Source organism: Ixodes scapularis, unplaced genomic scaffold, assembly GCF_016920785.2.
Source record: "Ixodes scapularis isolate PalLabHiFi unplaced genomic scaffold, ASM1692078v2 PGA_scaffold9__187_contigs__length_104089568, whole genome shotgun sequence".
NCBI classification, from domain to species: Eukaryota; Metazoa; Arthropoda; class Arachnida; order Ixodida; family Ixodidae; genus Ixodes; species Ixodes scapularis.
The window spans coordinates 25,935,858-25,961,329 of NW_024609884.1; the positions used below are offsets into that span (position 1 = coordinate 25,935,858).

Here is a 25,472-nt window from a genome sequence, read left to right on the forward strand (position 1 = left end):
TCGGCATTTGTCACCCCCGGAAACCCATTCCAGTCCATCAAGCGCCGTCGTGGCTGACGGAGCCGCCCCGCCGCCGCTCTCGCGCCGCGATGGCAGCTGCGGGCCCCGGCACTCCGGAACTCGGGGGTCGCGCCAGTCGATTGCGCAGCGGCCGGGGATTAAGCGCCCAGGTAGCGCCTCCAGAGGGGCCGCCCACGCGCTGCCTGCAGAGTTGACGCGGACATGCTCGAAGCCCCTTTGAGCTTTACTTTTTCCTCTTTCTTAATCGGGGGTCTCAAGGACAATCAAAGTAGCCACAGAAAACAGAATAATATATATATATATATTATTTTAAATATGGTAAAACCGTTCTTAATTAAAACAATGTGACGTGTTGGGCTAGTTGGTTCGAGGTGTACATCTTGGAAATAAACAGCGGCAAAGAAACTTGGACAAGAGTAAAGGAACAAACATGACAGGACGGCGCTGAACTAACAACTGTTGTATATTACACAAAATTGGAGGGAAGAAAACAAGAAGCATCTTAATCAGATAAAAATATATAGACACGCACAAACGTGCCAACCAAGCAGCATACTATTTCAAGATGTTCTTATTTCCAAGATGTTCTTAATTAACTTTTCATTGTTAGTAGTGGCTTTCGCGTTCATCTTGATTCTGGATTGGAATTAAGCCTTATGAAGGGATATGTGCCTAACTTTTTCAGGTCAACTTGTATGACAACGGTTTTCTTACTCCCGCTCAGTCGTATACCACTCTCACTTCTTTGACCAGAGGGGTAGCCAGGATATTTGCTCATATTTGTTCGTAAACAAGCTCTCGACTCCCCATAATAGGTGATCGATGCACTTATGACAGTCGCAAGCTCGCTTACTTGCGCCCCTACGTCGTTCGGTGTTTTGTTTTCTTTATGTCATCCGCGTCTTCCAGGTAACTTGAGACTACTCGTGTCAACTCAGGCAAGCCTACATTGCCGTCCTCCCCTGTCGCTTCGTGACGTAAAGCGGACCTTCGCTTCGTCTCCACAAGAAGGGAGACGTTGACCTCACCCCAGAGCAGCGGTGACGAGGAAGAAGCCCATCCTTCGTTTCGCAGGCACCACGCAAGAGATTTCATCTGGTCACGCCAGTGGGGTGACAATGACATCTACCATAAACCACACGGTTTCTTTTTATTGTTATTATTTCTATTCTTCTGGTATTGACGGTGGAAGTAAACGAAGAATTGCAGAGACTATGAAACCTAGCTGCAATCTTGAGCGGGCACGTTTCGCACGCATTTGCAGCCTTGGTTTCGAAGGGATGATCGTTGTCTCTCTCTCTCTCTCTACTATTTCTGTATTGCGGTATTTTTTTTTCTCGTTTACAGTCGTATATAGCAGGGGTGGCCAAGCTGCGGCTCGCGAGCCGCATGCGGCTCTTCGTGTGTTAAAGTGCGGCTCGCAGCTCCCTCGCCTCCCCCCCCCCCCCCCCCCCCCCCCCGCCTCGCTCGCGGCCACACGAACACTTCCCCAAAAAGAGAAACGGAACGCGTTTTAAATCGAAAGACCGATTGAGGTTTGGTAATCTTGTGCTATTGCTACCTTACGTACAGTTGGACTGCTTTTGACTCAGATAGTTTGAAAGTAGTTCGAGTTTCGTTTATCGTTCTGAACGTAAGTCCCCCCCCCCCCCCCCCCCCCCCCCCTGCGGCTCTTGGAAGTTTTGTGGTTTTGTTTGCGGCTCTTAGGCCGGGTCAGCCTGGCCACCCCTGGTATATAGCAACAATTCAATCTTTAATGTTACTTACTGCAGTGAAAATAAGTACATGAATGTGTCCGATAAACATTTGAAAACATATATGATCTCATAAAAACTCATATCTGCCTTATATAATTGATAGAAGGTCTGATATGTTTCTTCAACAAATCATGCATAATATTTTTTTTACTAGGGTACGTTTTTTTTGTGATTCCGACTTATAACATATTTATAGATTATTATTTGCTCTATATAATGCCTTACGCATGTTTACGGCATGTTGGGATATGGCCATCAGTGCGTGCTACATACTATAAGCGCATAGCATTCAAATTGCCTCGTCCAGATGAACGTTTTTTATTTTTTTTATTTGGGCATTAACAGTATTGTACACGTTAGTTACAATAATGGGTTGGAATTACAAAACCTTCCTGCAACCAAACATTTTATTAAATTACTTGATTTCTCGATAACAATTATTCAATTGAACATTCCTGCAAAAATCAACCCTTCCATTAGGCAGCCATGTGAATATTGAGGCTCTTCATTTTATTTTGAATGAATGTTTCATTAACAGTTTAACGTAAAGGTTACAGCTAGGCAACAGCCCCATGCTCCCATATCAGGCATGTAGCCAGGATGGGGGGCCATGGCGCCCGGCCCCCCCCCCCCCCCCCCCCCGAAATCTGCCATTTTGTTGAGACCTCCTGTCCCCCTCCCTCCCATACAGCCAGACTTGTACGTAATCCGTTACAAGTAACGGAATTACTTGTAATCCCTTACATTTATCGGTAATTTAGTAACGGAATAATTACATATTTTCTAGAGTAATTTTAAAGTAATTCCCTTACATTTTTGACGTAACGGATTCCTTGTAATCCGTTACATTTTTTTTTTGTCAAAACAACCCCCCCCCCCTCATTCTAAACAAAGTTTTTTTTTTTTTTTTTTTTCGTAAAATCGAGCGCAGTGACACTGTCACGGGAATCGACCACCGCAAAGGGAGGCTTGGCACTCTTCAGTTCCGCAAAGCCTTTTTTTGCAACACCAAGCCCCTGAGTATCTTTTTTTTAGACCCTAACATCAATGTAAAAAAATCCAAATAAACAATTCTACAAAAAAAAAGGGGGGGGGGGGGGGAGGGCAAGGTATTTCCGCTTCTTTTTTAGTCCCTTTGTTTTTTTCTTTGTGGTCGAAGACGGGGAGAGGAGGGCACCCAAGTGATTGTGCGCCTCTTCGAGAAGCTCGAGGCGGTAAGTGCGCCGAAAAGAATTAACAATGTCCTTCTCGGATATAGTGACTACGACCATTTTCATAAAGTCACAACACGAGACAACGCTCCCTCTACCCTACCCTTTTTGTGAGTCAGCTTTTTGCGAGCACTTAGAAAATGGTAACAGTCTTCCTTTCTTCTTCTTCCTGTTTTGCCCCAGCAGGACGCATCTTAACTCAAGCAGATATTTTTACAAATAAAACATAATGGTGGCTGACGTAGACTTGATATTCTGGGCTTGAGGAGAGAGTGAAATTCGTGAGTGGGGCCATAGCGCGGCTTACTTGGTTCTCTGCCCTTCGCTGCCCGTGGCATCAGCGGACGTCTATCTGGAGAACACCGGAGTAAACTGCAGTCGGCCCGTGCTCCGTGAGTTTTTGAACGGCACCAAGAAAGGTACACACGCAAACGTGCGTCTACATTTCCTTGTTTTAACTGACGTTCTAATTAATTGTTGTTATGAGTGTCCTTCTTTTTCTTTCATTACTTATATTTATATACTGGAAACTTTTTTTTTATTGACCAACGTCTCAAGTGAGGCTCGAACTGTTCAGAACCAAAGGAAGAAGAATATCGAGCCAAACCTTATTTATTATTTAATTATCACCTTACTGTTACAACTATGTTTTGCTATTGATGACTTCTACAACTTCGCCATTTAGACAATGGAGAATTTTAGTAGATCGGTCCGATGACTCCGATAACGATATCCGATACTTCGCCGCCGTCTTTGCGTATGCGTCATATCGTTATCGGGTACCGTTATTGCGAATATCGGAGGTATCGGAATGATCTACTAAATCTCTCGAATAGCAGGAACGGCTGCAACGACGAAGCTTTGCTCTACATTCGAGGTAAATAGTACTTCCCTTGCTTCGCTGAAAAAGCTCAATGCAGAGCATGAAGCATTCGTGAGGAACAATATGGCACTCCCATCCAGTGCCTCAGCTCAAATGGTGTTCAGCGTAGCAGTCGACATATTGAGTAAGAAATAAAGCAAAATGTCTGACGAGACTTTCGAGAGCCAGCTGTTGCTCAAAATACTCAAGGTCATTAAATGGAACAGGTGGCAAGAATAAGAAATTCAATAACCCTCTTCCGTTTCTTACTTGAGGACAATAATGTTAAAAGTAACGCCACGAAAGTAACGGATTACTTTTTGGGGTAGCGGTCAGTTACTTTCATGGGAGGGTAATTGTAATTGTAATAAATTACAATTTAGCCTCGAGTAATTGTAAATGTAATTCCTTACTATTTTTCAGTAACGTGTACAAGTCTGCATACAGCATTTTGCCATAGACGCCCCCCCCCCCCCCCCCCCCCCAAAAAAAAAAAAAATTTAAATCCTGGCTACGTGCCTGTCTCATATACCAAGTTATCTGCACTGCTGTCAAAGGCACAGGAGCACGGGCTTAAAGGGATGCTGCACCAAAATTTGGAGCTCACAAAACAAGGCTGGAGCGATAGGCGGGACGCTGCAAAACCCAAAAAAACATCACTGATACAGCGATATCTCTGACGGATGGCCGTATTTTTGGAAAAGAGGTGCGCTATTGAAAACACGGCTGACGAGACTGACAAGACGTGTGACGTCGCAATTCTCATTTCCTCTCCTCTTCGCTTCGTCCCCACGAGTAGGTGAACCGAAGCGAGGAAGAGAGAATTGAGGCCGCTTCCCCTCATTTTCAACTGTTCGAAGAGAATCGTGACGTCACACTCCTCGCTTGGTCGCGCCCTTTCTTTCCAAAAATACGGCCATCCGTTTGGGATATCGATGTATCAGTGATGTTTTAGAGTTCATAGCGTCCCGTTCAACGCTTCTGCGGCATTGTTTTGCGAAACTCAAATTTCGGTTCAGCATCCCTTTAAAGGGGCCCTGCAAAGCGTTTCTGACCACTTTTTAATTTTCATTGCGTTCGCTCGAACTAGTGAGTGGGACTCTACCAACACAGTAAAAATAACAAAAGAAGTAATTTGATGTATTTTGAACATAATAGATAAAAGAAGTTCAGGATTTTGGCAGATTTGCTATTTTTGATGATGTTATTGGTCTTAACCAATAGAGAACCGGAATGACAAGGGTGTGCAACAACCAATCGCGACCTTCCTAACAGACCGATCTCACCAGGCAGTTCGACCACACGCCAGCGATGCCGCAATGCATCGAGGGAACTTGAGTATTTCTACACGTGGAGCACCAGACGGCACGAGCCCTCGCTTGCAGGGTCGTCTGCCTCCTGTGAACTAAAGTTATGGCAGCGTCACGAATGCGCCAAATCCTCAGTGAGATCGCTCTGTTCTTGGAATTAACATCCAGTTATGAAAGTGTGAACGCCCCACTGATTTACGGGAGTTCCAAGCAAAGAATCACGCGCTTGAAAAGATCAGAAGGGGCTACGTGCGCCTATACTCAGCCAGTCCTACCTCTAGAATTTTATGTCGTCATTATCCGACGCTCTAGACCACTGTCGTCACTGAACGCTCGTGTTTGACACTGAGCGGAAATATGCTTTTTTTTTTTTAGAAAGAGACGAGAATTTTGCAATGCGACAGGACACACTTGTGTCTCGCTTGAGGAAATTATGCAGAGCAGTGTATTTGTGTCCCCCCCCCCCCCCCCCCCCCCCCCCCGCGAAAAAAAAAAAAACGCTTTAGTAAGAAAACAAACACAAATATTAATCGTGTCTGGTGGGCTTAGTTCTTACAAGTTCTTGTTTCTCCAATGGCCTGCTAAATTTCAGGTCCCGCTCACAATTATTTCCACATTTCCACTCTGGCTTTGTCAGGTTATATAAATCAATTCTATTGAATATATATTTGATGAAGTGAAGAATTTTCACACAGTCTGTGACCGGCTACATCAAATTAGGAAATTGATGGCACTTGTGATATATGCTCTGCAAAGAAGATATGTTTTTATAAGGAAGAGTACCTCAAGATATACCGGGTGTTTCAGCGAGGGCGTTAAAAATCTCTAAATATAGAGTGGTTAAAAAAACTTTTCCGGGGACCAACACTAACTGCCAGCCACGGCGAACATCAAGGATTGCAAAAAGGTACTAGTTAGCTAGATAATTAACTAATATTTACTAATTAACTTTCTCATTAGTGAAAATAAACAGATGGTTTAAAACAGTAATAAGTGTGTGGTGTGTATGTTTATACAGTCGAAACTTAGCGCCAATGGGCGTCATGGTGTCCCAGCTGTAGATGAGAGATTCAGCCAGTGCATTGCAACCGCTGGCCTGGGGTCTTTAGCGTGAATCACGCAGAAGTGATATACGACCGCACGCCGGTACGATGCTTATCAATATCGAAGCGGGAAGAAGTCAGTTAAAATGAGAAACTCGCTAAGAATCTTCGAAAACTACTAAATCAATTCCTTTTAAAAAAATATAAAGCAAAAACAACAACTACGGTGTTAAAAAAAGAACAACAGACGTCTAATTTGGACGCGTTTTTAGGTTTCGTTAAAATTTGCAATGGGGTTTGGGCTAGCTGGTCCATACTAAATAAAAGGTTTAAAAAGCTCGAACGAAACAAGGACGAAGAAGACACGCAGCCAACAGGACAGGTGCTATTACATGCATACACTCACTCCACTGCCCGATCAACATCACAACCAATCACCACACCTACAAACAGCCATCCAGAAACGTCATTTTTTTAATTAAATAAAGCGATGGTGCGCTAACGCAATTGGCATCTGTCATGTGAGATAAAATGCTTCAATAATCTCTTTCGCAATTTTATTTTTTTAATTAAAAAAGAAAAAAAAAAAACTCCGGCGATCCCAAGGCAGGTTTACAGCCACATTGCCTACAGTGATCAGCAAGATGCCCCTCCCGCACTGTTGCGCACACAGAGATTTAAGTTGCGCTGTTGCGCACACAGCAGGGATCTGGCAGAGGTGTGTGTGTGTGTGTGGTGATCACTTCTAATAAATCAGTTCAGAGTAAGCACAAATACGATGCAGTGCTGAAGCAAATGGATGAACACGACGGGGAAATAAAAAAAGCTTGAAGAAGAGGGTGACTCACTTGGAAAAAACGGAACCAACAGCGGAGATCGACAGGTTAAAACAAAAATTTCACGACCTTCAATGGAAGAGCCGCAGACAAAACCTTGAAATACACGGGATCCCCATGAGCGATCAGGAAAACCTTTTGGCTAATATAAATGACCTAGCAAAGCAACTGGAAGTGCCCGACTTGACAGCAGATCAAATCATGGCGATGGCGCCGATGCATCGGCTTCCCTCGTGCCCTGATAAGATACCCGGAATTTTGGTTCGTTTTTCAAATGAAGCAACTCGGGATCTGTGGCTCCAGAAACGAGTGAACTTTAAGCGAGTTCGTAGCAAAGTATACATGTTGGAAAACTTGACAAACCAAGATAAAACACTTCGTTGGGAAACGAGAGAATGGGCAAAGGCAAGGCGGTACCAACACGTCGGGTACAAACATGGAAAAGTACTGGTAAGGGAAAAGGATGGGGCACAAGCACATGTAGTGAAAACTGTGGATAACTTGCAGACACTTGTGTGGTTTTTCGCTGCTGGTAGTTTTTTGTTTTTTTCTTTTGGTTTGAATGACAAGACTCTTTCGGTAACAAGTGAAATCGAAATTGTTTTCAAGAACCAACCAAAGGTGCCACTTTCTTTCTTTCACCTAATTGTGCAATTAATACGGTATAAATGTGATGACTTAAACATATTTTTGGACGGTTTTAATTTTCTTTTTGATGTTATTATGCTCGGTGAAACATTGTATAAAAATACCAAAGAGGTAGACAGACTTGAGAATTACGAAATATTTAGAGCAAACAGAACCAATCAAGTAGGAGGTGGAGTAAGTATACATGTAAAAAGAGGTCTTGAGTGCACACTTATAAGTGACTTTACAGCTATTACAAGCGATTATGAAATACTAACTTTACAACATGCCATTTAATGTGGTAATATCTCCTCCTTTATTGAGTTTCTCGACGAGTATTTTAAATTTCTTGGTGAAAACAAATTGTCTCTTTTGGATGTGATTTTAACATAGACATGCTTGCGTCTTCCTCGCATAAAATTGAATTGTTCAGTTTATATCAGTCATACGGACTCTTCAATGTTATTTCCCGGCCTACTCACAATACACCCCGAAATGCGGGGTGTATTAACAAATATTTCAGAAACTGACGAAATTGCTGGAGTGGTTGGGGAAACTATTAGTTACTACCTTCCAGTATGTATGCTTGCAAATGTAGACTACAGCTCCAAAAAATATGCGATGATCAGATTTATTTTAAAAATATAAGCGCTAGAAACCTTGATCTCTTTGAACAACAGATAAGTTCGGAAGTCTGGAGTGCGGTGCTGTCTAGCGTGTGTGCTGACGAACCATTTAATTGTTTCCTTGAAAGGTTTCAAATGATATATGATCGCTGCTTTCCTTATGAATTGCATAGGGTTCCTCGAAAGTCTCGTAAACTTTGGGTTACAGCCGAAATAAATAAAGATAAATAAAAAAAATCATCTCTACACACTAAAGATGGTAACATCTTGGTTGCATTTAAAAAACTTAGAAATCAATTAACCAAAACTTTAAGGCAGGCTAAACGCGTGTATTTCAATAATTTATTTAAACATGACAAGGGATTGAAGGTAGTGTGGAAAAAAGTAAACGAGTTAATTAAACAAGGGTGGCATGCGGATAAAATAACAGAAATAAAAATCGAAGGTATCATCGTAAAAGGAGTTGCTTTGGCCAAAAAGTTTAGTGATCATTTGGCTACACTTGTCCAGAGTGTACACTGTGCGGATGCCGTTAGGTATGCCCAGAAGGTTTCACATCGTATGTTTCTGTTTCCAACTGACGAGCATGAAGTATTTTCTGTTTTCCAAAGCTTAAAAAATAGTAAGAGCTCCGATATCTATTGTTTTCAAATAAAACCTATCAAGCATGTTTTGCGGTCGATTGTTCCTCGCTTAACATATTTTTAATCTAGCAATTGAGAACGGAACTTTCCCCCAAAGAATGCAGGTAGCAAAAGTGTCTGTGCTATATAAAGCTGGAAATAAAAACAACCTCGAAACTTATAGACCGATTTCTGTTTTACCAATATTTGCAAAAGGTCTAGGAAAAATAATACACCACAGGCTGTATAGTTTCTGCGAAAAGTTTTCTATCTTAACGCCGTGTCAATACGAATTTAAAGGGGTTTCTCTACCGAACTTGCCTTGTTAAAACAAAAGGAATTAATTTGAAAGAATATTGAAAAAAGTTATTAACACTCACTGCGAGTGTTAATAACTTTTTTCAATTTTCTTTAAAATTAATTCAGTGATTCATAGATTTTTCAAAGGCGTTTGACCAGATAAATCATGACACATTACTTTAAAAGTTGCATATTTATGACATTCGTGACGTTGCTCTACATATGATTAGAAATTATCTTATTTATCGATACCAGTGTGTTGAAATAAATTTTAAAAAAATCGGGGGGGGGGGGGGGGGGGTGGGGGGGGGGATCCTAGGAAGCAGACTACCGGCGTACCGCAAGGGAGCATTCTGGGACCACTTCTTTTTAATCAATGCATCAATGACATCGTAAATATTGATAAAAATGTAAGTGTCATTATTTACGCTGACGTTACTAGTATATTCTTTTCGGGTGATGATACTGATCAGATTATAAGTGCCGCAAATATCTTTTTTGGAAAATCTAAATGCCAGGAAAAATTCATTAAAAATAAATGGCAGAAGCCATATTATTTAGATCACGAAATACAAACTGCTTTTACACGTCAATTCTTCCTCTTGGAACACACTGTATAGATATAGTTGAAAGTGTAAAAGTTCTTGAAATTATATTTAATCAATACATGTCATGGGACGAGACTGTACAACAGACATGTCAAAAATGATCAAGAGTTGTAGGTATTATGAACAAATATCGCCACATCATCACAATTTTGGTTATGCTTCTATGAGTGGGCTCGGGAGCAGTGACGACGACATGGCTCTCATGCCGCGTTTCTGCATTTCGCAGGAAATCCTGGCGTTTTTCCTGCTCTGGTTTTTACCCTTGGCTTCTGCTTCGACCGGGATCTCGGTTCCGCTGATGTCATCGTCTGAGATCAGCAGCCACGTGTGCCTCTTCAGCAGCATCACCTTGGATCGGCCCCCTCGGATACTCCCAACCTTCGGCACAACGGCGTCAGCAACAGCGACATCAGTTCCCCTCCCCTACTTAAACAGCATGCCACGCGAACACTACTCCAGTGGGCTCGGGAGCAGTGACGACGACATGGCTCTCATGCCGCGTTTCTGCATTTCGCAGGAAATCCTGGCGTTTTTCTTGCTCTGGTTTTTACCCTTGGCTTCTGCTTCGACCGGGATCTCGGTTCCGCTGATGTCATCGTCTGAGATCAGCAGCCACGTGTGCCTCTTCAGCAGCATCACCTTGGATCGGCCCCCTCGGATACTCCCAACCTTCGGCACAACGGCGTCAGCAACAGCGACATCAGTTCCCCTCCCCTACTTAAACAGCATGCCACGCGAACACTACTCCAGTGGGCTCGGGAGCAGTGACGACGACATGGCTCTCATGCCGCGTTTCTGCATTTCGCAGGTGTGTAAACAATTTTCACTCCACGCTAAAAAATGCGACAATCGTTGCCTTCTTTTGCTCCCGAGCCCAGGAGAGCTGAGTGATATTGCTTGTGATTGTTTTTCGATGGTGTTATTGTTGTTGCGCTCCGGCGACGTCGAGACGAATCCGGGCCCTCTTACTCGTTCGGAGGCTGCTCTTGAGGTTGAATCTCTACCTGATGAGCCCTCCGAGCAGATGCCTGTTATTTTTAACCTTCTGAAAGACCTTCAGGCCCGCTCTATTCATTCGGCAAAAAGTCAGGCTGAATTGGTCGCCGACGTAAAGTCAATAAAGGCTGGTCAGAAAAACATAGAAACTAAAATCGGTCACATCCAGCAAAGGTTGGATACCTTAGAAGAAAAAACAAAAAAACTTGACAGTTTAGATCAAGATTTGGCCGGTGTGTTGGGTTCCGTGAAAGTCTTGACCACCCAGCATGACTCTTTACAGTCGCGGCTAGACGAACTGGAGGACAGGTCACGGCGCGACAACCTTATATTTCACGGAATTCCTGATTCTCGTGAATCATGGCAACAATCGGAAGAACAATTGCGGAAATTTCTTGCGGGAACTGTTGACACCCTTTCGGGCGGTGCAATTGAGCGTGCTCATCGTTTAGGGTTCTACTCGGAAAATAAATGTCGCCCCCTCATAGTTAAATTTTCAAGCTACAAAATAAAAGACAGCATACTTTCCGCACGCTCCAAATTGAAAGAAAAGAACATCAATGTTAGCGAGGATTTCTCTCCTGCTACGCGTTACGTTCGGAAAAAACTAATTGAGTTTGCTAAAAATCAGCCAGAAGCACCACCGTTTCAGCTTCGCTATAACAAACTAGTCATAAATAGGAGACAGTACACGTATGACACTGCAACTGAAAGCGTGATACGATTTGCGTCAGATCATACCCCTGATAACCAACAGCCCAGTCTGCCGACACGTGGTCTGAGATAAGAAAACGCGAGGGGCAGTGGACGAATTTTATCTAATGTTTCGGTACTTTTTTCTAACATTCGGAGCGTTATTAACAAGCGTGATTCCTTAACTTCTGCAGTAGATAGCTGTAGTGCTGACGTAATAGTGCTAACTGAAACCTGGCTGCACTCTCAGTTCCGTGATCATGAAATTTTCCCAGACGCACATCGTTTTTCTGTTTATCGCTGTGACCGCATAACCCGTCAGGGAGGCGGTGTTCTTTTGGCGATATCTAAAGAATTTCCATCTCTGTGTATGTATGTCCCCAGTGACTTAGAGATTGTGTGGGCTATCATGGAAGTGGGCCACAAAAGAATTGTCATCGGTGTTTGCTATCGCCCCCCCACTATTTCGTCTAGTTTTGTAAACGATCTACACGATGTAATCAACCTTGTCAGAACTCGCTATCCCACGTTACCTTTATTTTGTTTGGGGATTTCAATATTCCAAATATAACATGGGATGGCGAGACACCCAGTATGGCCCCCTTTTCCACCTTAGCTAATGAATTTTTAGAAATGTGCTCTGTCTTTTCATTCACACAACTCGTGAAACAACCTACCAGAACGACCTCATCTGTCGCAAACGTCTTAGATCTCATACTAACACCTCAGCCCGATCTTGTATCTGACATCAGTTATTTACCCGGCCTGAGCGATCATTCCCTGCTATCACTACACATAAACCTGTCGCGACCTAAAACCATTAAAAAAGTGAAAACTATTCGAAACTACAGGAATGCGAACTTTGAAGCCATTAATTCTGAATTATCCGTGTTTCTTGATATTTTTTTGAAGGATTTTGATAAACGTAGCGTACAAAATAACTGGGATATGTTTGTAACCAAGGTTAATGCTCTAACGAATAAGTACATCCCTACTCGCACTATTATCTCTAACAGTAACGCACCGTGGTTTAACGTTCGCACTAAACGTCTATCTAACAAAAAAAAACGACTGTTCAGGTCAGCTAAACTTTCTTCAAACGATGCGCGCTGGGCCGCATATCAGCTTGCTTCCGAGGAATACGTAACGGCGATAAGAGAAGCTAAAGCAGGGTATCTTCAAAATACTTTGCCAGTCATGCTAACAACTGACACAAAAAAGTTTTGGCGTGTTATTAACCCAAAAGATAATAACGATATCACCCTCGTCAACAGTGATGGTAATGTCATTCCCTCTAATCAATGTGCCATCGTTCTTAATGATATATTTTCACGCAATTTTTCCGTAACTACAGACGTCCCTTTGCCTAATGTAAACTCATGTGATTACCTTGCAATGTTTCCTGTTATTATTGATCCCAGTGGTGTTGAAAGCGTAATTAGATCACTCAAACAATCTTCTGCCCCTGGTTGCGATTTAATTGACCCAAAATTTTTAAAAAGTACCAGTGTTTATTCTTCTATCATTTTATCAAAAGTTTTCCAACAATCCCTTGACGATGGTTATCTCCCTGCTGAGTGGAAGGTGGGAAAGGTTGTTCCACTCCACAAATCAGGTAACAAGAATTCTCCCCTTAATTATCGACCCATTTCGCTCACAAGCATCCCGTGTAAAATTTTTGAGCACATTCTGTTTTCTAACCTCGCTAACTTTCTTGAATCGAACTCATTTTTCACACCTTCACAACACGGCTTCCGTAAAACTTATTCGTGCGAAACTTAATTGGTATCTTTCACTCATAAACTAAACGCCATTCTTGACCGATCATCACTCGCCGACTGCATATTTTTAGACTTTTCGAAAGCATTTGATAAGGTGTGTCATAAGCTTTTACTTCTTAAATTAAGTCAGCTTAATCTCTATCCCAAACTTCTTATATGGCTCGAATACTTCCTCATTAACCGTTCTCAGTTCGTTTCAGCTAACAGCCTCACATCTCCCCCAAGTGGCGTCCACTCCGGCGTGCCCCAAGGCTCTGTGCTTGGCCCTCTCCTTTTTCTTATCTACATTAATGACCTCTCTTCTTGTGTTTCTTCCCATATTCATTTGTTTGCAGATGACTGTGTAATTTTCCGGGAAATTTTATGTGATAACGATATAACCACTCTTCAATCTGACCTTAACGCCATCTCTGTATGGTGCAAAACATGGTGCATGGAACTAAACATTAACAAATGTAAACTTATGCGTGTCTCTAGAAAAAATATTAACTCGCCCGTCTACTCTCTTAATAATGTGCCTTTGGACGCCGTATCTTCTTATAAATACCTTGGTGTCCACATTTCATCTAACCTAACTTGGAGCGTTCACACATCGTACGTCATTAATAACGCTAACCGCATGCTGGGTTATCTTCGACGTAACTTTGCTAAAGCACCTTCATCCCTAAAACTACTACTCTACAAGGTCCTCATTCGCTCTAAACTCGAATATTCCGTTTCGGTTTGGGATCCAAGCCACGAAAACTTGATACACTCACTTGAAATGGTTCAAAATAATTCTGTTCGTTTCATATTGTCTAACTATAATAGAACTGCAAGCATCAGTACAATGAAATCTAACCTTGATCTGCCATCCCTAACATCCCGCCGCAAAATCTCTCGTCTTTGTCTCTTTCACAAACTGTTTCTTCATCCCTCCTTGCGCGCCGAACATATTTTACCCCCCCAATACATCTCATCTAGATTAGATCATGTTCATAAAGTCGGGATTCCATCGTGTAGAACTAATGCTTTTTTTCAGTCATTCTTTCCTCGCACATCAGTGGAGTGGAATGGCCTTCCCGCCCCGACAGCAACAATCAAAGATCCCCAGCAGTTCAAGAACGCCATAGCTAACATTGTATAAATAAGAGTCAATTTACTGTACTAATAACCACTGCATTTTTTAACTTTATACTTATACATTGTACCCACTCCCCTCTCTAATGCCTTTGGCCCTGAGGGTATCTGAAATAAATAAATAAATAAATAAATATAATTCCCTCTTCTACTCAAATATAATTATTGTTTCTTGGTAGGGGGGGGGGGGGGGGAGGGGGGGGGGGGAATACGACCGCTACAAATATAAAAATGATACATACCCCACAAAAAAAAACTGTTCGTATTATATCTAATACTGACTATAATAGTAATACTACTCCATTATTTAGTAAATTGAATTTTGAACGTATTTCTAATCAGTATTATTATAAACTTTTTCTTGCATTGAAAATATCTTTTTGCCAAAAAGAAAATATATTCATGTCTATTTCCAACCTTAGGATGAAAGAGGTTGCTTATGAAACTAGGTCTGTAGACACATGGTTAGTGCCGCACTCCAGAACGAACCACGGAAATCCGACGTTGAAATATATAGTACCTCGTTTTTTAAATCACGTGAGTGAGTTAGTTGATGTAGAAGTTTTGAATGAAACCATAAAAAATGTACGTTCTATATTTGTGAGAGAATGCCCCTCGAATTTGTAAACTTCGCTAAATCTATTACTTTTCCCCCTTTCCCCTCCCCCATTTAATGTTTTTTTTTTTTTTTTTTTTTTTTTTTTTGTGCTGTAAGTGTGATGGTAAAAAAAACATTATGTGTATGTACTGTACATGCTGTCCTCTTTCGCTGCTGTGGAGAGGCAGAGGCTCGTCCAGCAACAACTGAGTTACTTTTTCCTCTGTCTCCCCTCTCCAAACGAAGAGAAATAAAGAGTTTGAGTTTGTTGTCTTCGTGTCTTTGTCCTCGTTTTGCTAGCGCTTTTTGGACCTTTTAATTTTAGGTTTAGATTTCTTGTCAGAGTGCATCTTTACGTCAGCGGTCCTACTCCCCAGTGGCCGAGGCGCGAAGCCACGTCGCCTCGCCTCCCTCGAAGGATGGAGGGAAGTATGGCGCACGTATGTTTGCGCCATACTTCGCTTCATCCTCCGTTCTCTACGAGGCCCATAAACACTCAGGAGAAAAACTATACAAATGTAAATTTCTTCAATAAAATGTAAAAATCTGCCCATGCTACGCAGTGTTATATTAGACACCTACGATTCATGTAGGGCCTTTATTACAACATGTTAGAAAAACAATGTGGTAAATATAGTATAATGTGTGAAACTTGTCACTCTTAGTCTTAATACGAAACTTAAAAAAGTCAAAGGTTTAATATCATCATTACGTGGTGTGTGCCCCCGGTTTCAGGAACGTGTTTGTATTACTAAGACGCAAATTAGTCTCTACAAACTTTCGTTCGCAGAACCTCATCGGCCAACAGGTTGACGTAGTAAGCCCAGACCCCCTCAGAGGGTCAAGGACGAAATATTCTTCAGGTTAGGTCTAATCACAAAAAATAAATTAATTAATTCCTCCCAATATGCTCGAAAAAGCCAGATATAGCCGTATTGTTAAAAACGAAGATTAAAAAAATATAAAGCTTACATACGTACGTTTTTGCAGCCTTAACTTCGCTGATCGTATAAAGGCGGTGCCGCTAGCTGTGTAAGTTACGAAATCCAAGGGGCGATTGAGAACGTACTACCTGCGCCCAGCAGAGGATATACGAGACGCCGTTCAGGGTTTATGGTTCTAAAGCACGTAACCTGTTGTCTGGTACCTGATAGCTTGTAAGACTATCAGTCACGTTTGAGAGGTTGAGCGTCGAGCTGCTGTGTACTTAGAACTACGTCCGAACGTGGGACGGGCTGCGTTGTCGAGCGTTGTTAAATGGCGGGCCTCAGTACGGAGAGGCCATGGTCGCCGACTTGATAGGAAATGAAAGCGCCGCGCTTGACGCGATTGGACGCAGGCCGGCAGCAGCGGCAGCCTTGAAACCGAGCGCGCCGCGTGAGCTAAATTAGGCGGCTGCTCATTACCGCCGTCCAGTGCAAATTGCAGGGTCGGTAGACAGCGACACCTGGCGGATTAAAAGCAACTCGCCAAAAATAATGGTCGGCCCCCGACTGTCATGGCAGGGGGTGCGGCCGCGTCGCTGCTGCACTGCGTGGCGCTGGCTGACGTCGGGCATTTCTTAGATCTGCTCCGAAGATACCGAAAGACAAATTGTGCGTAATCCGACAGGACGACCTTCGCGATGGCTGTCGACCATCGGCAGGAATGCAGATTGACGAAGCTGCTCCCGTCTCGACGGAGGACTTATGAAGTTGGGAGCCACGGTGACAGGTTGCGTGTGTGCAAGAGGAGTGTGCAAATAACAGCCGGGCGTCGGATAGCGATGTGTCATTTATAGCCGCCGCGCGGGTTCACTGAAGGAGACAACACGATCCTTGAGACAGTCGGATCTTGTTCAGCTTTTTGCTACTGGTCACGAATTGCGCAGGACTCTTCGACTCGGGCTTTGTTCTTCTAGCTTAGCATACCCTCACCCCCCCCCCCCCTCTTTTTATATCTCTTACAGTTGACATTAACGCATTTTACAGTAATCAGCATTGCAAACCGAAGATCGAACAAAGCCTAAATTGTGGAAAATTCACAACTTTATGTGCATTAGGGATAAGAGCAAAAATCATGTTGATATGTGCGCAAGCATACGCCAATAGCAAGTTTGTGAGGGTAAAATTGCTAAAAATATCGGACAAGTAAAAGAAACGAACACAGAGCGCTCTGTGTTGTTCGTTTCGTTTACTTGTCCGTTGTTTTTAGCGCTTTTACCCTCACAAACATGGATGACCAACTTGCCCAAGTGCATAACCTTCTACAGGCCAATAACAAGTGTACCATACCAAGCATTAGTAGTTACAGTGGGAAGAAAATGTTCGATTCCGTGAAGTGACAGAATATGCAAATCTATTTCTCTAGTGTCATATGGCAGCAGTATCACAGATGCGCTGAAGTTTGATCTCGTATATGCTCGCGTGGCGAGCACGCCTATAGCCAGCCGGCAACGGCCAGGCGGCGCCAGCACGGTGAGAGCGCACGGTTATAAGCCTTACAGGCAACCTGCAATGCTGTTTGGTTTGGCTCCCTCTAGCGACTGAAGCAAGAAATATTGGGTACCCCTGGGAGTGGCGGTTGCATTGTTCAAACGTAAGCTATTACTCTGGTGGCGCCGCTGAGCCCAGTGTCCGAAGCAAGAAATACTGGGTATCCCAGGAAGCCGTGATCGCGTAACGTGCCAGTAGAACGAAAGCTACGGCCCTGGCGGGCCAATCGGAACGTGACTGCGTATCACCGGAGCGCTCCTCAACTCCGAAGAAGTATCAGGTTTTTCGCTGCGTCATGCTCCAATATGTGTGCGTTGCGGTCGTATACGTTGCGCATTTCGAAGCATTCGGCACGCAATGTGGGGCTTATCGTTCGCCACTTTCCAAGTTACAACGAGATAGGGTATAACCGTTCACTCTCACCCTGCTGGCGCCGCCTGGTCGTTGCCGGCTGCCTATACCCTGTCTCCTTGTAACTTGGCAAAGGGTGAGCGATATGCCCCACATTGTGTGCCGAAGGCTTCGAAATGCGCGACGTATATGAGCGCAACGCACACATATTGGAGCATGAAGCAGCGAAAAGCCTGATACTTCTTCGGAGTTGAGGCGCGCTCCGGTGATACGCAGTCACGTTCTGATTGGCCCGCCAGGGCCGTAGCTTCCGCTCTACTGGCACGTTACGCGATCACAGCTTCCTGAAATACCCAGTATTTCTTGCTTCAGACACTAGGCTAAGCGGCGCCAGCAGAGTAATAGCTCACGTTTGAACAATGCAGCCGCCACTCCCATGGGTACCCAATATTTCTTGCTTCAGTCGCTAGATGGCGCAAAACCAAACAGCATTGCAGGTTGCCTATGCTCATACTAAAAGCATAAGTTGATGAATATGAATCAAGGGTCTCTGATCGTTGTCAAGGGCAGCTTTCGTTCGTTTGGGCACTGACTGGATTCTGGAAAAATTAATTATCACCCGCCTTCTTGACCTTGATGTTTTGTTTGCAGGGCTGCTATTATGTGAACATTCAAACCGTTTACACTACAGCTCACTACTCACGAAGACAAGCGGAGCGTCACAATATTGACCCCTTTCGAAAGATCTTCTGTTGGATGCTGTGGAATTCCTGTACAATGACGGACTAAAACCGCAACGTCACGGCAAACTTAATGCGTTCGGCTGGATTAGAAGGCAAAAACATACCCACAGAAAAAGGTGATATGAGCACAGTGACGTTGCACTTTCGACGCTGTTTGATTGGCTCGTTGACTCCTAGCGTTGACCGCGCTCCGACGTTCGTTATCTGATGGAATGACTTGCGCGTTTCACCATGATGTCTGTTGTTCCGCCATTATGCAGTGGTTCCTCCCTTCTAATAATAAGCACGTGACTTTCGAAAAGTGTCTATAACCCGCAGAGGAAAAAAAAAACGCCTACATGCGGATCACCCCACAACTTTCTCGTGGAACCCCAAAATATAGCCCTCACCACGAAGTCTCGTCAAACGTATGAATTTATACTTTTTTCATTGTCACCATGGCGATATATGAAACGCTTGCGCAAGGTTGCTGTCTAAACGAGCTGTTGCCACTAATTTCAACATTTAAGAATATCTCGTGCGCGGTCTATTCTATATTTCATTTTATTTCTTTATTTGGTTCCCGTTCCGCAGACACTAAGGCGTGATGCCTATCATGGTCTCTGCCCCCTTTACAGTTTCAGCAAAAGGCACTTCATATCGTTTCTATACAAAAAATAACTCTTACACACCCGAAAAAGTATAAAATGATGTACATCGGCTACGTAATAAAAAAAATAACGGAGAAAATAACATTTGTTTTTAACAATAGATTGATATAGCCAAATATGTATATATATAGGTCTGTCTCAGGCCGAAACGTTGACGAACTTTACGAATAATATGTTATAAAACTTTAAACAACCGACTCAGGTACGTTTTTCTGCTATATATATATATATACAACGGGCATGGTGGCGGGAGGCCGAAGGCGTGGATATATAACTCACCAAGGTTTTTTTTCTTCTCAGTTACATATATATATATAGCAAGGGGCAGATGCAAGTTCATCTGCTCCTTATTTACCTCGTGTATTTGTTTACATCCGAAATGCGCCCACGTGCGTCTGTTTCCCCCCGACTTCAACCAATGACGCCGTGAGCTTAGCTGTTTCCCCATTGCACGTTCTCTATGCGTTATCCACATTGCCTTTCGATTGGTGGGCCCCTCTTTGCATTCCTATGCGCCAAAGCCAAATTTTAGAACATTTGCTCGCCGCATGGAAGGGCTTTAAAGAGCACTTGGAAACATATGATATACAGAGTGTTTCACGAAAGGTGGACAAATTCGATATTGCGAAAACTACGCTTCGCAACAAAAAAAAAATAAAAGGGGGGCTTGTATCGTTTTGGTCGTGGGCCAGGGGCCTATATAAGAAAATTATTTAAGTCTGGGATAATTAGATTGTTAATTATTTTTTTCCGTACGTAATTAACTTTTTAATATTGCCTTTAAGGGGATAGTTTCAATTAGAAAATTGCTCAGCACCATCGAAAAACACTAAGTCAACAAATTGCAGAACGATAGAAGGCACGCGAAGCATTTTACGGCTTTCTGAACACCGTGCAAATTCGACAGGTTTTGTAAGTTTCGGTTTGCAATCGGAGCGCACATGAGCCCCGACGGCACCGCACCCCGTAGAGAAATAGTGCAACCAGCCTCTGATGCGCTGTCCTCGCGCAACGCAGCAGAGGTGGTTGCACTATTTCTCCACGGGGTGTGATGCCGTCGGGGCCGAGATGCGCTCCGATTGCAAACCGAAACTCAAAAACCCGTCGAATTTTCGCGGTTTTCCAGAAAGCCGTAAAATGCTTTGCGTGCCTTCTATCGTTCTGCAATTTGTTCATTTAGTGTTTTTCGGTGATCCTGAGCAATTTTCTAATTGAAACCATGCCCTGAAACACAATATTAAAAAGTCAATTACACAAAAATAATTAACAATCTAATTATCCTGGAGTTTAATCATTTTCCTAAATAGGCCGCTGGCCGAGGACCAGAACGACTCAAGCCTTTTTTTGTTGCGACGCGTAGTTTTCGAAATATCGAATTTGTACACCTTTCGTGAAACACCCTGTATATGAAGCATAGACATGACTCATGTCAAAAGGAAAATCAGTAAGCAATATCACTGCCCGCCAGACGCGCCTTGAGTTCATTTTTAGACTGGATTAAAGAGCATGTTGAAGTTGATTAGACCTTCAATATTGTTAATGATATTTGTGACTTAAAATTGTTTTGTTTGCTTACCATAATTTGTGCGCATTTTTCCAGGTCGTCTGAGCCTGTATCTAAAATTATCATTATTAGTTTTATCTGGTGGAATCTCCAGATAGAGCTTTCGCTGTATATTATTCGCAGTAACTTATGTTTTATTAACCTTGAGTAGGCAATGTTTGCATAAAATTCCCCTAATACCTCGTCCGTGGGCAGTGCTTCGTGGTGAATGGACAGCAACAAATGGCCGCTATGTTTACAAAACTTAACACCGTTTTGAAAAGCGAAAAAAAAAAAACTACTCTAGATCTTTGCTAAAAAAAATAACAAAAAATAACATTCGAGTGACGTGACACGCATAACCGTATTGGTGCCTCGACAGTTTCACGAAACTAAAACACAAATGCGCGAATAGCTCCAATACAAAAACTTACCCAAGGAGAGAAAAAAATAATAATAAATAAAGTACTAGTAACAAAGCGAAACAATTGAACCTCCACGCCAAACAGCGTTCCGGAATTTATGGCCTACACGCCTTTAGAAATGACGCTTAGGATGAATGTCTTAATTAAGCCGAGAACCAGCGCCCTGAACAAAACAAAGAAGCGCCAAAACAAAGCCCCCCATAGCATGCAGCCCCCTCCAAAACACAGGGCGTACTGCAGCGACGAGGATCAAAGTGGGTGGGGGAGGGGGAAAGTGAGTGTGTGTGTGTGTGTTTGGGGGGGGGGGGGGGGGGGGGGGTGGAAAGGCATCGTATAAACATTGTTCAGCGGGAAGAGGAAAAAGGTGATCACGTCGGGGAAGCGCATATATACGCTGTAGCGCTCTTTTTAAGATAATCACGACTCGGGGCTAGGTCGGCCCCTCACGGCTCGAGCGGGGCCTCCGGAAAGAACAAAAGGATGCGCGGTGGACGCCCCCTCGACCGTGCGTCAGCGATATTTATGGGGTCCCAGAGCGGAGGAACACCTTTGGCGGCTCCGAGAGAGCGCGCGCGCATGGAGAGAGAAAGCCGTTTTTGAGGATAGCTCACGTAGACCGCCGGGTTTCACGTCTTGCTTTAATGTGCCTCGCTGAGCTCGGGCCCCCGTAATGCGGCCGCTGTGTTTACATCCGTCCACGGCTGAGTTCCCAGATAGACGACTGACGATAACTCAAGTCGCTCGAAATGGGCGAGCGCGCGAGATTGGCCCCGCCGCTGAGAGACGAAGAAGGGGCCCCCCTGCGCACCCGCCTGACGCATGCAGTCCCTTTCTTGCTTTTGCAGGCAGCCCGGCGAGGCTGGACGCCACGCTCACGGTTTGTCTAATTACATCCACCAGAGGGACTATATTCTAATGAGAAACTCAAATGAGCGTGTGCCGGAGGAGGGCTTCGCCAAAGAGACTGTCGGGCCCCCGAGCAACAACAACTCTCAGGCGCGCAGAAAAGTTCGTCTGATATCATTCAATTTGTGTGCAGTCCATGCTATACGCCTACTACAGCAAAAAAAGACGACGCTTTTTGCTGCCTGTGAAAAAAAAACAAAAAAAATTCGCATTCATTCGCAAGCGACGATAAAATTACGTGTAACGCTTTCGAGCCTCGTCATCCTAGAGCGGCTAGGGGCGTGTTCTGCGTGCTAACAAGCATTCTTCTAAGGACTCGCGCGGGCCGTAAGACAAACGGCCGTGTACGTAAAACGTCGGGCCCCTCAACGATCTGCCTCATGCGGCGTTCGAAACGCCCACTTTCTAGGCCAAAATTAAAAGGCAACAATTGCCCCTCTTTTAATCTCGGAGAGACGGAAGAACTTCTACTTAGGATTCTGCGTGAAGCGCGGCCGAAAGCAACATGGCGTGCGATGCACGGACAATGGATGTGAACTCTTGCTACTTCCTGCTTTTCCGATTTCCGTGCTTTGTGAGCTTGCGTGATGAGAACGACTGCGAAGAGAACGGCCATTTCAATCAAAGCTCTTGTGTGAACAACGATAGTTACAGTAGTTGGCATAGAGGAGCTCAAGAACGTTGCAGAGTGCTGCGTTTATTTTCCTTTTGGAGCTCAAGGGCCAGTCGTTCACCTTACTTGCCATGCTTATCGCAGGCACTGTGTGGCATTCTGCCGGCTGCTTTACGTCCTCATTGGTGACAAAAAAAGAAAGGGGGGGATATTTTACCTGAACTTGAGTAATCAAACCTTGTATGAGAAGTCCGTGTACTTTGTTGCTATCGATCCTTGCGTTTACAACCGACTAGTATACCATTGGTACACGGGCATGCTTACCTGCAGTCACGCCTACCCACAGTTACCCCACTATAGGCAACCTGCAAGGCTGTTTTGTTTGGCGCCATCTAGCGACTGAAGCAAGAAATATTTGGTACCCCTGGGAGTGGCGGCTGCATTGTTCAAACGTGAGCTATTACTCTGGTGGCGCCGCTGAGCCTAGTGTCTGAAGCAAGAAATACTGGGTATCCTAGGAAGCCGTGATCGCGTAACTTGCCAGTAGAGCGGAAGCTACGGCCCTGGCGGGCCAATCGGAACGTGACTGCGTATAACCGGAGCGCGCCTCAACTCTGAAGAAGTATCAGGCTTTTCGCTGCGTCATGCTCCAATATGTGTGCGTTGCGCTCGTATACGTCGCGCATTTCAAAGCCTTCGGCACGCAATGTGGGGCTTATCGTTCGCCGTTTGCCAAGTTACAACGAGATAGTTTGTAACCGTGCGCTCTCACCCTGCTGGCGCCGCCTGGCCGTTGCCGGCTGCCTATACTTGCGCACAACATTCTGAGGCTACGCAATCAAAGCTATGGGCGCACCTGCGCTAAAGCATCTTGAGCGGCTATCAAAGCTGCGCGCGCGCACTCTTCACTCCTCTTGAAATAGCTGTCCAAGAGTATAGTGTGGTAACTGTGGTGACGCGTGGCAACAGTTAAAGGTGACTTAAAGGGCCTCACAAACTTAAAACTAGCCATGGTTGGTCTTCACGCCTCGCGCAATTTTACGTACCTTTAATCACGCAACTAAATTATTAAACCAAATTAACCGAGGTTTCATCCGGAAATTAATTCAAGAAGCTGAGATTTTGATACACACATTTTTGTTTCGTCACTCGACGAAGCCTGGGACGTAACAGGATACTAAAGCCACTAATCGTGACGTCACGCCTTTTTCGGTTCCCTTCCTTACCAACATCGAGCCGCTTTCCAGAGACACCCGAGATGTACATACGTCGGACCAGAGCCTCCTAGAGCCACTAAACGAGCTGCGCTTAAATTATCGGCACTCTGTTCCTCAACGTTGCTGTGGGCGCCGCCATATTAGAGCCTAGTGGAAAGCAGACGCAACTGCCGATCATAATAATTGAAAGGTGCGACTTCCTGGGCATTAGATTTGGTGTTAGGAAGCTCATGTAATTTTGTTTTGCTCTGTCGCCAACTATTGAAGCATTGCGGGTGACGGAAAAGAGTTTTCTGTGATTTCAGATAAAGCGTCAGTTAAGTGGCAACCATGATTTTAAGTCACAAGATAAATAAGTGTCGTTACTCTGCAGCGTAGCTTATTTAGTGGCACTAGAGCCTTCTTAGACGCTTTAAACACGCACCAATATGAGCTGCCATTGCCGACCGTCTCTTGTCTTACCGAGATGCCGAGCCACTGAAGCGCGCGTGGACGAGCCTCCACGAAGACCTATGCTGGGGCAGTGGTGGTGGCAATAACCTGTCCTGCCGTGGCGATGATGTAGTGAAGCGAACGAAATCAGAGGAAACAAAAACTGAAAGTCGGTTATGGCGGCGCCCATGCCGAGCTGCCTGAAAGCGTCTCTATGAGCTTATATGGTCGGACAAACTGGCAGATGTCTCAGCGATCGGCTGCGAGAGCACCAAAACAACAAAAAGAAGACTGTCTATGACCATCTAGGAATTCCCTGCCGAGACTGCGGTTATGATGCCGAGTTCACAAATGGTGGCTAGTGTCCAATTAGAGAAATTATTGAGGCAGAGAAGATGGCGCGACTCGATCACAAGTATATCAGCGCCCTCTCCGTTTCTTTGTACGACAAAGAATTGTGCTATACTTGGCGAAGTAGTCGATGTGATCAGCACTAATTTCCAGGGAGCTTTTTCGTGTTTTTTTTTTTCGTTTTCTTTGTACCATAGTTTTGTTTCTTACAAAGAAGAGAAGAAACGTGAGTTGTCAGTCATTGCCGTGTTTGTCCTTCTATGTAACCTCCATTTTAATCCTTGCTCGTAACGCGCTATTTTTTTTTATTTTTTTTTGCTAGTACGTTGAGAAACTGAGGGACAGGAGGAGGCGAGAGGGACGTCAGTACGCCGATCTCTGATTCGAATGATTAGCGAGTCGACCTAAAGTTGCCTTTGTCTCCACTGCAGTCGTCGAACCCGTTAGTACGCAGAACGCAGGCGTGTGGCTTTTGGATATCGCATTGGAACGCGTTCGATGAGTGCAGTGAAGAGAAAGACAGCTAGCTTTCGGTCTACCCACTAATCATTCCAATCAGCGCTCGGCGTTCTCACGTCCCTCTCCGTCTCCTCATCTCCCTCACTTTCTCGGTGCATATGAACGGGAGATGGGTTGAGCGACGAGACGCGACGGACTCGATGAGATCAGGCGGGACCGAGAAGGACTCCCGATTCTGTTACGGTATGACTCGCTTATCGAGCGAGTTGCAATACGGGAATTTTCAGACGCGCTTTA

The 25,472-nt window shown here is 44.3% G+C and overlaps 1 pseudogene; it reads left to right on the top strand.

The window, feature by feature from the left end:
- The first annotated feature begins 7,592 nt into the window (after positions 1 to 7,592).
- On the top strand, positions 7,593 to 8,095 carry LOC115330992 (annotated as a pseudogene).
- Positions 8,096 to 25,472: the final 17,377 nt, after the last annotated feature.